This window comes from Monodelphis domestica, chromosome 1 (assembly GCF_027887165.1).
Source record: "Monodelphis domestica isolate mMonDom1 chromosome 1, mMonDom1.pri, whole genome shotgun sequence".
Classification (NCBI taxonomy): Eukaryota; Metazoa; Chordata; class Mammalia; order Didelphimorphia; family Didelphidae; genus Monodelphis; species Monodelphis domestica.
In genome coordinates this window covers 275,118,429-275,130,076 of record NC_077227.1, presented here as the reverse complement: position 1 = coordinate 275,130,076, position 11,648 = coordinate 275,118,429, and the positions used below count along the sequence as shown (strand labels likewise).

Sequence of the window (11,648 nt, the reverse complement as noted above, 5' to 3'; positions counted from 1 at the left end):
AGGGAGGGAGGGAGGGAGGAAGGAAGGAAGGAAGGAAGGAAGGAAGGAAGGAAGGAAGGAAGGAAGGAAGGAAGGAAGGAAGGAAGGAAGGAAGGAAGGAAGGAAGGAAGGAAGGAAGGGAGGGAGGGAGGGAGGGAGGAAGGAAGGGAGGGAGGGAGGGAGGAAATTTAAAAATATAGGATGATTAGATAATTAGATAAACTATAAACAGTAAGATTTTGAAATGAATCATTGTTTTATTAATGATTAGAGTATGTCTATGTATCCTTATGTGCATGTGAAAAACTAGAAATGAACACATGGGAAGGAAATTCAATCTATGTAGGTATATTTGCTTATTTATTGTACTGTCATATTTCATATTTGATTGTTGCTAAAGAGAGACTAAAATGACTAGGTTTGTTCTGTATATACATTTGGGGAACCCCTTGAAAGAACTCTTAGGCCTCCCCAACAATTATTCACTCATAGGTTGGGAATTCGAGGACCAGATGATCTGGAAGACTTTCTGGTTCTAACAACACAGGAATCTATAAAACCACTATATAAATATGACTTATTATTCCTTATAATAACCCTGGGAGGGAGCTATTCTAATTTAGCTTCATTTTATATGGAAGGAAATTGATTTTCCAAGATTAGATGACTTGCTTAAGATCAAAGAATCAGTAAATGGCAAAGCCAGACCTCCTAATTCCAAGTCAAGAAACAAGTGCAGATATCTCTTCCACATCCCAACTTCCTCCGTTGTGGTTTCAATATATTACAAGTCAGCCTAAGAAATTAAATGGCAATATTTGGAGAACTTGTGGAGATAGTAGATGGCATGCAAAGGCCAGCAGAAAAAGTTTAGAAATTTAGAAACTTACAAAATGTATCGACTTTTTTATCTTTTCATACCATAAATATTCACAATTTTTTATTTAAAGTTAAAATATGTAAAAAGTTAGTGTTTGCAAAAAGAACTTGAAAGCCAGAAGATGACACTTAAAGTCTATAAATGTTAACATTGACCTACACACAACCTATGACCAATACTTAACCCAAATTTTACCACATGGTAGTGTAAACACGCCATTAAAAAAAAAAAAGAAAAAACTCAAACTTCTTATCTCATATGAAGGAGGGCCAAAAACTTTTAGGAGGATTTTTCCAGACCATGCCCCTCACCCTTTATTTATTAAACTCTTACTAGATGCCAGACACCATCCTAAATGCTGAGAATACAAATCTAAGGAAAAAGTAAGACAATCTCTACCCTCAAGGAGTTTATATTCTAATAGGGTCCTCTGTTCTTTCCTTTATACAATTTTGCCTCTCAATTCCCCAAATGGGTCTGGAAATTCTCTCTTATTCCATATGAATTCAGAACTAGGATTAAGAAAACACTTAGTCAGGGGCAACTAAGTGGCTCAGAAGATAGAGTGCCAAGGCTGGAGTTGGGAGGGCCTGGGTCCAATTCTGGCCTCCACAGTTCTTGGGTGACCCTGGGCAAGTCACTTAACCCCAATTGCCTAATCCTTGCAACTCTTCTGTCTTAGAATTGATACTAAGTATGTTTTGCTTGATAATACATGCATAACCCGGACTCAACTCAGGAAGAAGGAAGGGGAAGGAGGGAGGGAGATAATATGAATCATACAACTTTGGGGAAAAAAATAAATTACAAAAAAAATAGAATTGGTACTAATACAGAAGGTAAGGGTTTTAAAAAAATTAGAGAGAGAGAGAGAGAGAGAAAGAGGTCTAGTTTCTGATGTCTCAAGCCAGAGCTTGCAAAGGGAAAATGAGGCCAGGGTGTGATAGCTTACTATGTTTCCTTTTGTTTGTTGGTCCCTCCTATTCCTATCCTTGTGCCATGGGAGGTTGGAGTGAGATGGGGGGAGGAGAGGCAGGATAAATTAGAATGGAACATCCCAGTCACTGAATCGGTCCAGAAGCACAGATGGAGAGGAATAGGAAATGGGGAAGACACCTGGTGTCAATCTCCTTCCTAGACGCAGAATTTGGCTGCATGAACTCTGGCAAACCTCATCCATACAAAAGTTATTGGCGCTGACAGGAACTTTGTCAAAAGGCCATTTGAGGATACCAGTGATCCCAAAGTGGTCACCAGTTGAGGAAGGAACCAATTTCCACCTTTTCTAACAAAAAGAAAAATTTACTAAAAAGCCCTCCTGATGAGTCCTGGTTCTATATTTTTCTCTCCCACTGTAGGATCATAGAGTTTTAGAATTGAAGATTATTATTTGAGGGACTACCTCATCAATTCTCCCCATTTTACAGATGTATCCAGTGTCAACTGCTTATTTTGGTCTTCAATACTCCACAATATTCTACTTTTTTTTTTTAGGAAAGCCACCCAAATTTTTTTTTGTCAAAAACTTTGTCAAAATTTATTTTTATTTAAGATAAAAAAAATTTTTAAGCAACCTGGGTGAGGCCTTTCCTTTCCCACCCCCAGTCCAGCTCTCCTTGGGATGGGGGTGGGGCAGCCTGCAGGGACCCCTTTGTGCCAGCAGCAGCTTTCCCTCAGTACCTGGCAGCTAACCAATCTTGTCCAGGCCAGTGAGAAGAAGGAGGCACCAGCCTTCGTCCAAGACACAGATTGATTCCAAATTCTACTTCAGTGAGTAATTCTCTGTGAGATGTCAGTGCCACAATAGTTTTTTGAATGCCTTGACCCAAAAGAAAGCTGAATTTAATCCAGTTTTCCATTAGAGAACTGTCATCTAACACAGTAGGAAATTATCCAAAGTGGAAGTCATCTTCCACACTGGAATTCCACCTTCTGCCACCAAAAGGAATCCAGGATATCAGTAAATATACAGGACAAAGTTTAATATAGTAAAAAAAAATGGCTCCAGATAACCCAGGCTAGATTTAAACCAGTCATGCAAATAAACACCTGCCCACTGGCCCATGATGCCCTGAATGAAGCTGGCTCTGAAAAAATAAGAATTCAGGTTTGGTAATCATATCAAGCACCTACCATTTGTAAATGTTGTTTAGTTGTATTCCATTCTTCATGACCTCACTTAAGGATTTATTGGAAAAATATTGGAGTGGTTTGCCATTTCCTTCACCAGCTCATTGACAAATGAGGAAACTGAGGCAAGCTAGTAAGTGTCTCAGGTCAGATTTGAACTCATGAAATTGAGTCTTTCTGACTCCAGGTCTGGCACTCTGTACACTGTGCCACCTAGCTGTTCTACCCACTACAGGTATCTTTGGATATCAATATTTTTTGTCTTTTTTTGTCTTCTTTCTTCTGTTTTCTCATCTGTAAGATGAAGATAATAATCCTTGCCTGATGATATAGCCAGGCCAGTTCCCCAGAAGGAAAATGATGAGGGTAAATAGATAAGGAATAGCTGGGGTGACCAATGAATCCTTAGGTCCAGGCCATGGCACCAAAGACATCCACTAACCCAGTGTTTATCCTCATAAGTTCACTGAAGTCTATTTACCCTGGATTGGGACATTTGAAAAGGACTACAGGTCCCTTTGTCCTCCTGTATAAAGGGAAGGAAGCTAGATGGCTCAGTGAATAGAGTTCCAGATCTGGAATCAGAAAGATTAATTTTCCTGAGTTCATATCTGGTCTCAGATACTTACCAGTTATGTGACCCTGGGCAAATCACTTAACTTTGCCTCAGTTTCCTCATCTGTAAAATGAGCTGGAGAAGGAAATGGCAAACCATTCAACAACTGAAAAAAAAAAAGACCAAACAATGTAATGGAATAGATCCCTCATTCTTGAACCATTCTGACATTACCAGCAGATCTTGATTACTATAACTTATAGATTTTCTGCTTCATCTCGGACAGAACAGTTTAGACAACTGAGGGCTTGGGTGGCCCAGAGTAGCAGATTAGCACATGGATCATTATAGCCGCCTTATTATTCTTGCATTATTTTGTGGTTTGCATAATCTTAATATTCTTGTATTACTTTTTGGTTTGCATGCCCCATTGGTGGTTTGAGTGTTAACAATCATCCCAGTAGTAAGGGGTACCTAGAATGGCACAGTAGAAAGAGTGCCGGTCCTGGAATCAGAATGGAATTGGGTTCAAATCTGGTCTCAGATACTTTCTAGTTGTGTGACTCTGGACAAGTCACTTAATAATCCCAATTCCCTAGCCCTTACATCTCTTCTGTCTTGGACAGAAAAGAAGGGTTTAAAATAAATAAATAAATATGTTGGGGGTTTAAAAAAAATAAATCTAGTAGGGAGCAATGGAGTATAGAACTATTTCTGTTCCTTGAGTTTCAGAACTGCACAAACTCTCACAGACTTATTATGAGTAAGTTATTACAGTTCTATTATTTTTACCTGCTCTGACCTTAAACCTAGGATATGGGTAATACATTAGTCAGGTTTGAGGATTTCAAGGAACAGAGGCACAACCACACCTAACTACAATTAACTGCAGGGTGTTATTGAATCATCTATAGACTATGTGAAAATATTCAAAAGAAAGGCACAAAATGTGTGTGTACTGCCTCACCATCAATCCAAGACCGTGCTTTGATTTAGTCTAACTGGTCAGCTATGTGGCCCGGTGGATAGTGCTGAGTTCAAATATGGCCTCAGATAGTATAACCCTACACAAGTCACTTAACCCTCTTTGCCTCAGTTTCCTCACCTGTCATATGAGCCCAAGAAGGAAACAGCAAGCCACTCTTTGCCAAGAAAACCTCAAATGGTTTTGATTTTATAAGATTACTCTCTTACAAAAATGATGTGTTTTGAGGGACGATGATACATGTAGAATCCAGTGGAATTGCTTGTCAACTCTGGGATGAGGGAAGAAAGAGGGGAGGGAGATAACACAAATCACATAGCCTTAGAAAACGTATTTGTAATTGGAATAAAATAAAGATAAAAAGAAAACCCCCAAATGGGATCATGAAGAGTCGACCACAATTGAACAGCAAAAACGATGTGAACTAATCTCTGGCTGGTAAAAAGTGGATAGCCTAAATGATCTACTTTCCTTGCTTTCAGAGATCTAGAGAACCCGATGAAGGGAACAGGAAAAAAAATGATAGTCAAGAAACCAAGGAAGGCAGCTGGGGAATCAGGAGATTCGGTTCTTCTTGGCTCTTGTGTTTTCTAGTTGTGTGACATTTTTCAAGACTCTTATAATGTCTATAGTTTTCAAGTTTTGTCTTTAATGGAAAATGGAAAAAAGACCTTTAGAGTACATGATCTCTAAGATTCTTTTCCACTTTGGAAATTCTTAGAGAAGTCAGGAAAGGGAGCTGCTGTGAGGAGCCAGAGGGAATGGGTGGGAGCTGGGGAAACCCCGATCTGGAGCAGAGCCCAGGAGCTAGGAGAGAAGACCTGAGGCATACTAAGGAGCAAGATTCTTTAGTGCCCAGATGATTGTTTCTGGTGTTTAGAGAAGAAGCTTGAGCAATGCCTGCTTTCACTCATCCAAAGAGTGAGGACACCTCTGCCTACAGCCTTCTGCTCTGATGCTCCAGTGCCTGATGAGAAGGAGGATTAAGTGTGCTGGGAAGGCAGGGATGTGGCTGGAAGGAAAAAGAAATGGAAGCACCTCTGTGCATCATTTCATAGTGGACAGGTCTCTTCTCTCTAAGATGGTTTGTTTCATCGATAATCATCTATCTGGAAGCCAAGAATTTCAGCAGTGATCCCACGACAGAGCCTTAGAAGATGGCTGACGGACCCTCGTGTGGAGACCTTGGGTTGTGGGAAAGTGGTAGGCTAGGAAAGTGAGTCAGGGATGCTTGAGTACAAAGTGGGGGGCCCTCTTCAAGGAAGATTTTTTCTTTGTTTCCTGAATGTAATTTTCCAAGCTGCCAAACTAGGATTTCTATGTTTTCAATTTAGGTAGGAGGCTTGATTTTCTCTGCACCCTGTGTGACTAGGAGTAGCTAGCTGGAGCAAAAGGATAGAGTACTCTGGATCAAGAGTATGGAAGACCTGAGTTCAAACCCAGCTTCAGACACTTATTAGGTATATGACCTGGGTAAGTCACTTCATTTCTGTTTGCCTTAGTCTCTTCCACTGGAAAATGGAATCTACTTCCATTGTTGCAAGGCTCAAATGAGAAAATATTTGTAAAAACATTTAGCATAGTTTCTAGAATTGTCGTTCAGTTGGGTCTGACTGTTGGTGACCCCATTTGACATTTTCTTGGCAAAAATGCCGGAGAAGTTTGCCTTTTCCTTCTCTAGCTCATTTGATACATGAGGAAACTGAGGTAAATAGGGTAAAGCAACTTGCCCAGAGTCAGCCAAACAGTAAGTGTCCGAGGCCAGATTTGAACTCAGGAAGATGAATCTCCTTCTTCCCTTCCTTTTTCCTCTATAGCTCTCTAACACACCTTTGGTCTTGGGAACCAAATAAATAGCTGGGTCCCAGCTATTTGTATATAAAACCCAGGCAGTACCAGTGTCCTGACATCAGATTGTTCTGTATTAAAGAGGTCTTTGGCATTTAGCTGAGCTTCAGAACAGGGCGTGTGTGGAAAATGGGCACATAAAGTGAAGGCTGCCTGGAAAAGGAACTTATTTAACCTGAAAAGTGAAGATAGGTATGTGTGTATGTATGTGTGTGTGTTTTCCCACTGAATGTTCCCATAAAACAGCCCCAAGGCTTAGCTCTCAAATAGATACAGAGAGGCAGAGAATGTAGCTTCATGCTGGGTATCTGCTTCTGAGTTGCCCTTATTAAAAGATAATTACTGAGCCTCTCCACAGACTGGAACATTGTTGTTATTCAGTTATTTTACAGCTGTGTATGACTCTTCGTGCCCTTATTTGGAATTTTCTTGGCAAATATTCTGCAGCATTTTGCCATTTCCTTCTCTAGTTCATTTTACAGATGAGGAAACTGAGGCAAACAGGATTAAGTGACTTGCCCAAGGCCACACAGATAATAAGTAAATGTCTGAGTCCAGATTCTAACCCAGGAAGATGACTCTTTCTGACTTCAAACTGTTGAATGTGAAGTTGATTGCCAAAGACCTTTCTGATGCAGAGCAATGTGATGTTAGGATGCTGAATCTGTGGTCCAAGAGCTTAGACTGCCACTCAGGTGGCATAATAGGATGCTTGACTACCTGAGACCAAAAGTGTACAAGAAAGCAGTGAGGATGGGCAGAGGAAGAAAACCTGGGAATGTATGAGGTGGAGAAAGAGAAATAGAAGAATGAGACAATGCAAAAAAAAAAAAGCGGGGGAGGCAAAAAAGAAGATGATAGAAGGCAGGTGTATTCGGGGTTCATGTCTTGCTCCTTCTCCTTCTTCATGTTGTATTGGCTCATATCAACCAAAAGCAGCAGCTATGCTGCCTTCTAGATGATCTTCAGGCTGAATACATTAGAGCAGGCAGAACCATTGCCAGTCACCTGACCACCACAATAATAAAGCTATTCTGCCCCAAGGAAGACAGAGGGCATTGTATAAACAGCTTGTGGCTCCAGTAACCCACCATGCAGCTTGCCTCTCTAAAAGAAATTATTGTCTTGGGTAACCTCTACAGCCCCCGGAATGCAGCCTGCACACCACCAATATCCAACTCCCTCCCCCATCAATGCAAGGGTAAGAACAAATGACGTCTCTTCCTTATATAGAAGCCATTCATCCATCTTGTAGGTCCTCAGGTATCTTTTCATCCATGATGACACATCTCTCTTGAAAGTTTCCCACTAATCCCTTAAGAATTCCCCACTAGGATTTATCATCTTGAGTTGAATGCCCCCATTGACATCTCAAATTCAACGCATCCAAAATAGAACTCATTCTCTTCCCCCCACCCACCCAAACTCTCCCTAGTTTCAAACTTTCCAAGGTGGTCTAGTCGATAGAATGCCAGGCTTCAAACCAGGAAGACTCATTTTATTGAGTTCAAATCTGGCCTCAGGCACTTACAGGCGGTCTGGGAAAATCACTTTGCCTCAGTTTCTTTATCTGTAAAAATGAGTTGGAGAAGGAAGTAGTGCCTTATTCCAGTATCTTTGCCAAATGGGATCACAAAGAGTTGGACCTAACTGAAACAAGTGAACAAGTGAGTGTTGAGGGTACCATCTTCTTGATTATCCATGCTCAAGACCTGGGTGTCAATCCTCAACCTCTCATGCTTCCTCACCTCATATTTCCAATCCCTTGTGAAATCCTGTCATTTCTACTTTAACAACATCTCTGGAAGACATCCCCTTCTTCCCTCTTATATAGTTTGGACCCCTTATCACTTTGCACCTGGACAAGTACAATATAGCCTTCAAAGTGTTCTCTCTGATTCAGGTTTCTCCCCACTTCAATTCATTCTCTGCTCAGATGCCAAGAATTCCCTGGCTTCTTTCAAGTCCCAGCTAAAATCTCATCTTCTACATGAAGACTTCCTTTTGACCCCTCTTAATTCCAGTGCCTTCCCTCTATTGACTAATTGTATTTATCCTATAGATAGCTTGCTCATACACAGTTATTTGTATTTGTCTTCCCCATTAGATTGTAAATTCTCTGAGGGCAGAGACTGTCTTTTGCCTCCCTTTGTATTCCTAGCACTTAGCACAGTGCCCTACACATAATAGGTGCTTGACAATTTTTTTCAGCAGGTATTTATTATATTTTATTTATTTTATGTATATTTTATTCTGTTATGTATATATTATTAATTATATTATATCTGTTGACCCATCAATAAACGTTTACCAAGTACCAACTATGTGCCAAGAGCTTTGCTAAGCACTGGAGATACAAAAAGAGATAAAAGACAGGCCATGCTCTCAAGGAGCTTACAATCTAATGGAGGAGACAACATATATATATATGTATGTATACACACACACACACACGCACACACATATATATATATATACATACAAAGCAAGCTACATACAGGATAAATAGGAAATAATCCACAGAGGGAGGGCAATGGAATTAAGAGGGGTCTAGGAAGGCTTCCTGTAGAAAGTGGGATGGACATAAGGAGTTAGGGATATCAGTAGTCAGAGTGGAGGAAGGAAAGTGTTCCAAGCATGGAAAATAGCTAAAGAGAATGCCTGTAGCCCAGAACAGCCAGGATGCCAGTGTCACTGGATCTAAAGGTATAATGTAAGGTATAAGGCTTAAGAAGATTGGAAAGGTAGAAGAAGGTAGGTGATGAAGGGCTTTGAATGCCATACAGAGTTTGTTCCTAGAAGAAATGGCCTCTGGAATTTCTTGGAGCATTTTCTGGAGTCACTGAAGTTTATTGAGTAGGTATAGGGTGAAATGATCAAACTTATTTGTGCTTGAGGATGGACAAAGGGACTTTTCTTAAAAAACAAACAAAAAAACCAGTTTATTCTTTGGACTTAAAACTAACACTGAGTTTTTGTTTCCAAGGCAGAAGAGAGGTAAGGGCTAGGCAATGAGGACTAAGTGACTTGTTCAGGGTCACATAGCTTGGAAGTATCTGAGGTCAGATTTGATCCCAAACCATTTAGGTCTGGCTCTTTATCCATATAGCTACCCCAAAGTGATTTTTTAATAAGCCCTTACCTTCTGTCTTGGAATCAATATTGAGGACAGATTTGAAACCAGAACCTCCTATCTCTAGATCTGGCTCTCAATCCACTGACCCACTCAGCTACCCCCCAAAATGATTTTTCTAAAACAACTCCTACGTGCTCTATGAGCTCCAATGGCTCCCTATCACCTCCAAGATCTAAAATAAAGCTCTCTGTATGGCATTTTAAGTCCTTTACAACCTGGCTCATAATCTTTCTCTCCTTCTTACATCTTACTCCCATTCCTATCCTCTAAGATCCATTTACTCAGGCCTCTTCCATCTCCAAGCCTTTGCCCTAACTCTCTCCCCCTTGGAATTCTCTGCTCCTCATCTCTGCCCTTTAGTTTCCCTGGCTTCCTTCCAAGACCTAGCTCAAATCTCCCCTTATGCAGAAGACCTTTCCCCATCCCTATCAGCTACTAATATCTTTTCCTTTTGGATTACTTGCAGTTTCTCTGTATATATCATTAATGCATCTAGTTATTTATGTGTCTCTATTAAAGATTGAATTCCTTTTGAGATCAAGGATTTTTTTTCTTCAAACTTTCTTTGTATCCTCAGTACTTAAAACGGTGCATAGCACATAGTAAATGCTTAATAAATATTTATTGACTGATGGATTGCTTGCAAAACAAAACTAAACTCAAGATCCAAAGGTGAGAATAACAGTGAGATGGGGCAAGAAGGAGAACAACCGAAGTGGAACTAGATGTTTTTGGAATGAGTAGCTGAAGGATAATGTGGCAAGTATGGATACTCTGGCCAGACAGTCTGCCAGGACAACTTTCTACCACCACCATCATCAGAGGATATAGGATTTAGAACTGGAAAGAACTTCAGAGATCAGATGTTTTTTCAAGCTACTTGTTTTATAGATGCAGAAAATGAAAACCCAGAGGTTGTTACTTTCCCAAGTCTACATAAGTAGAAGATTCATAATTTCATAGAGCTGGAAGGGATTTTTGAGACCATCTACTTCATTCTCCTAATTTGAAAAAAAAAGGCCAAAAGCCTAAAAAACTTCCTAGCTGTGTGACCCCAGGACGTCACTTAACCCCAGTTGCCTAGCTCTTCTGACTTGCAACCGATCCTTAGTACTAAGACAAAAGGTAAGGGTTTAAAGGGGGGGATCAAAAGAGGTTAAGGGATAAATGATTTGTTAAAAGTCACCCAGGAAGTAAGGAGCAGAGTCAAGATTTGGTACCAGGTCCCTTGGCTCCAAATCCAGGCCTGTTTCAAATACTTCCCTCTAAATTTCTCATTATGTATGAGAAGATAGGATAGAAAAAGGAATTTTCTTCCCTTGTGGTGTCTGTCAGTGAGACCAAAGTTAGTTGTGTAAGGAGAATCACTGGGCTCAGGAGACACTTTTCTGACACAGGAGATTATTTGAGTGATCCTACCTGAGAGCTTTCAGGACCTTTGGTTTCCTCCTGTCCTCTTCTTTGGATGCAGGCCAGTGAAGTAGTTTCTGTTTTGCTTAAGGTAGACTATAACCAGAGACAAATGGAAAGCAACTAATTTGCCTGCATTTTGTTTTGCCTTCCAAAAGTTCCATCTCCTGAACTTGTGCCTTCTTTAAGGGCCTTAATCCAGTACTCTGCAGATTACTCCCTTTAGTATCATCTTCTATCTCCTGGAGGACAATTATTTAGCAATGAACACCCCTGATTTCCCAATAATCACTCAGACAAGCTTCCAAAGCCTCTCATTGGCACATTGCCTTTCCTCAACTCCCCAGTCCCATTCCATCTAAGAAAAATAGCCCTGTACCCTTGCTTCAGTTTACTACCAGAAGCAGGAGAATGTGTTGATCCAACTCCCAACTCTTAATTGAAAGCTGAAATGACTGATGCTTTCTTTTCAATCCCTTCCCCCATACACACAGAGGCACCATATAGTCCTATTATGCCATGGAAACTATTCACATACTCTGCCCAGTTCACATGGCCTCTGAAAAAAGAACAGACTTATTCTGTGGCTGCCAAGAGCTACAGTTCTATCAATCCTGACTAAACTACCAAAGTGGGACCTCTTAGGAAACAGGGACCATCTAAAATCTCAAAAGAAATTACCTTCCCAAGTCCCTGATCATCCCAGCTCACAGAAACATCTATG

At 40.5% G+C, this 11,648-nt stretch overlaps 1 protein-coding gene across 2 annotated transcripts in view; it reads right to left on the bottom strand.

Moving 5' to 3' along the window:
• Nucleotides 1-11,365, bottom strand: part of PLEKHG3 (pleckstrin homology and RhoGEF domain containing G3) — a 95,310-nt gene extending 83,945 nt beyond the window's left edge. For both annotated transcript variants that reach the window (XM_056810899.1, XM_056810900.1), the window contains exon 1: nucleotides 10,934-11,365. The gene's annotated coding sequence lies outside the window, so the exon portion shown is untranslated. The remainder of the gene's footprint in view (nucleotides 1-10,933) is intronic.
• Between the last annotated feature and the right edge of the window lie 283 nt (nucleotides 11,366-11,648).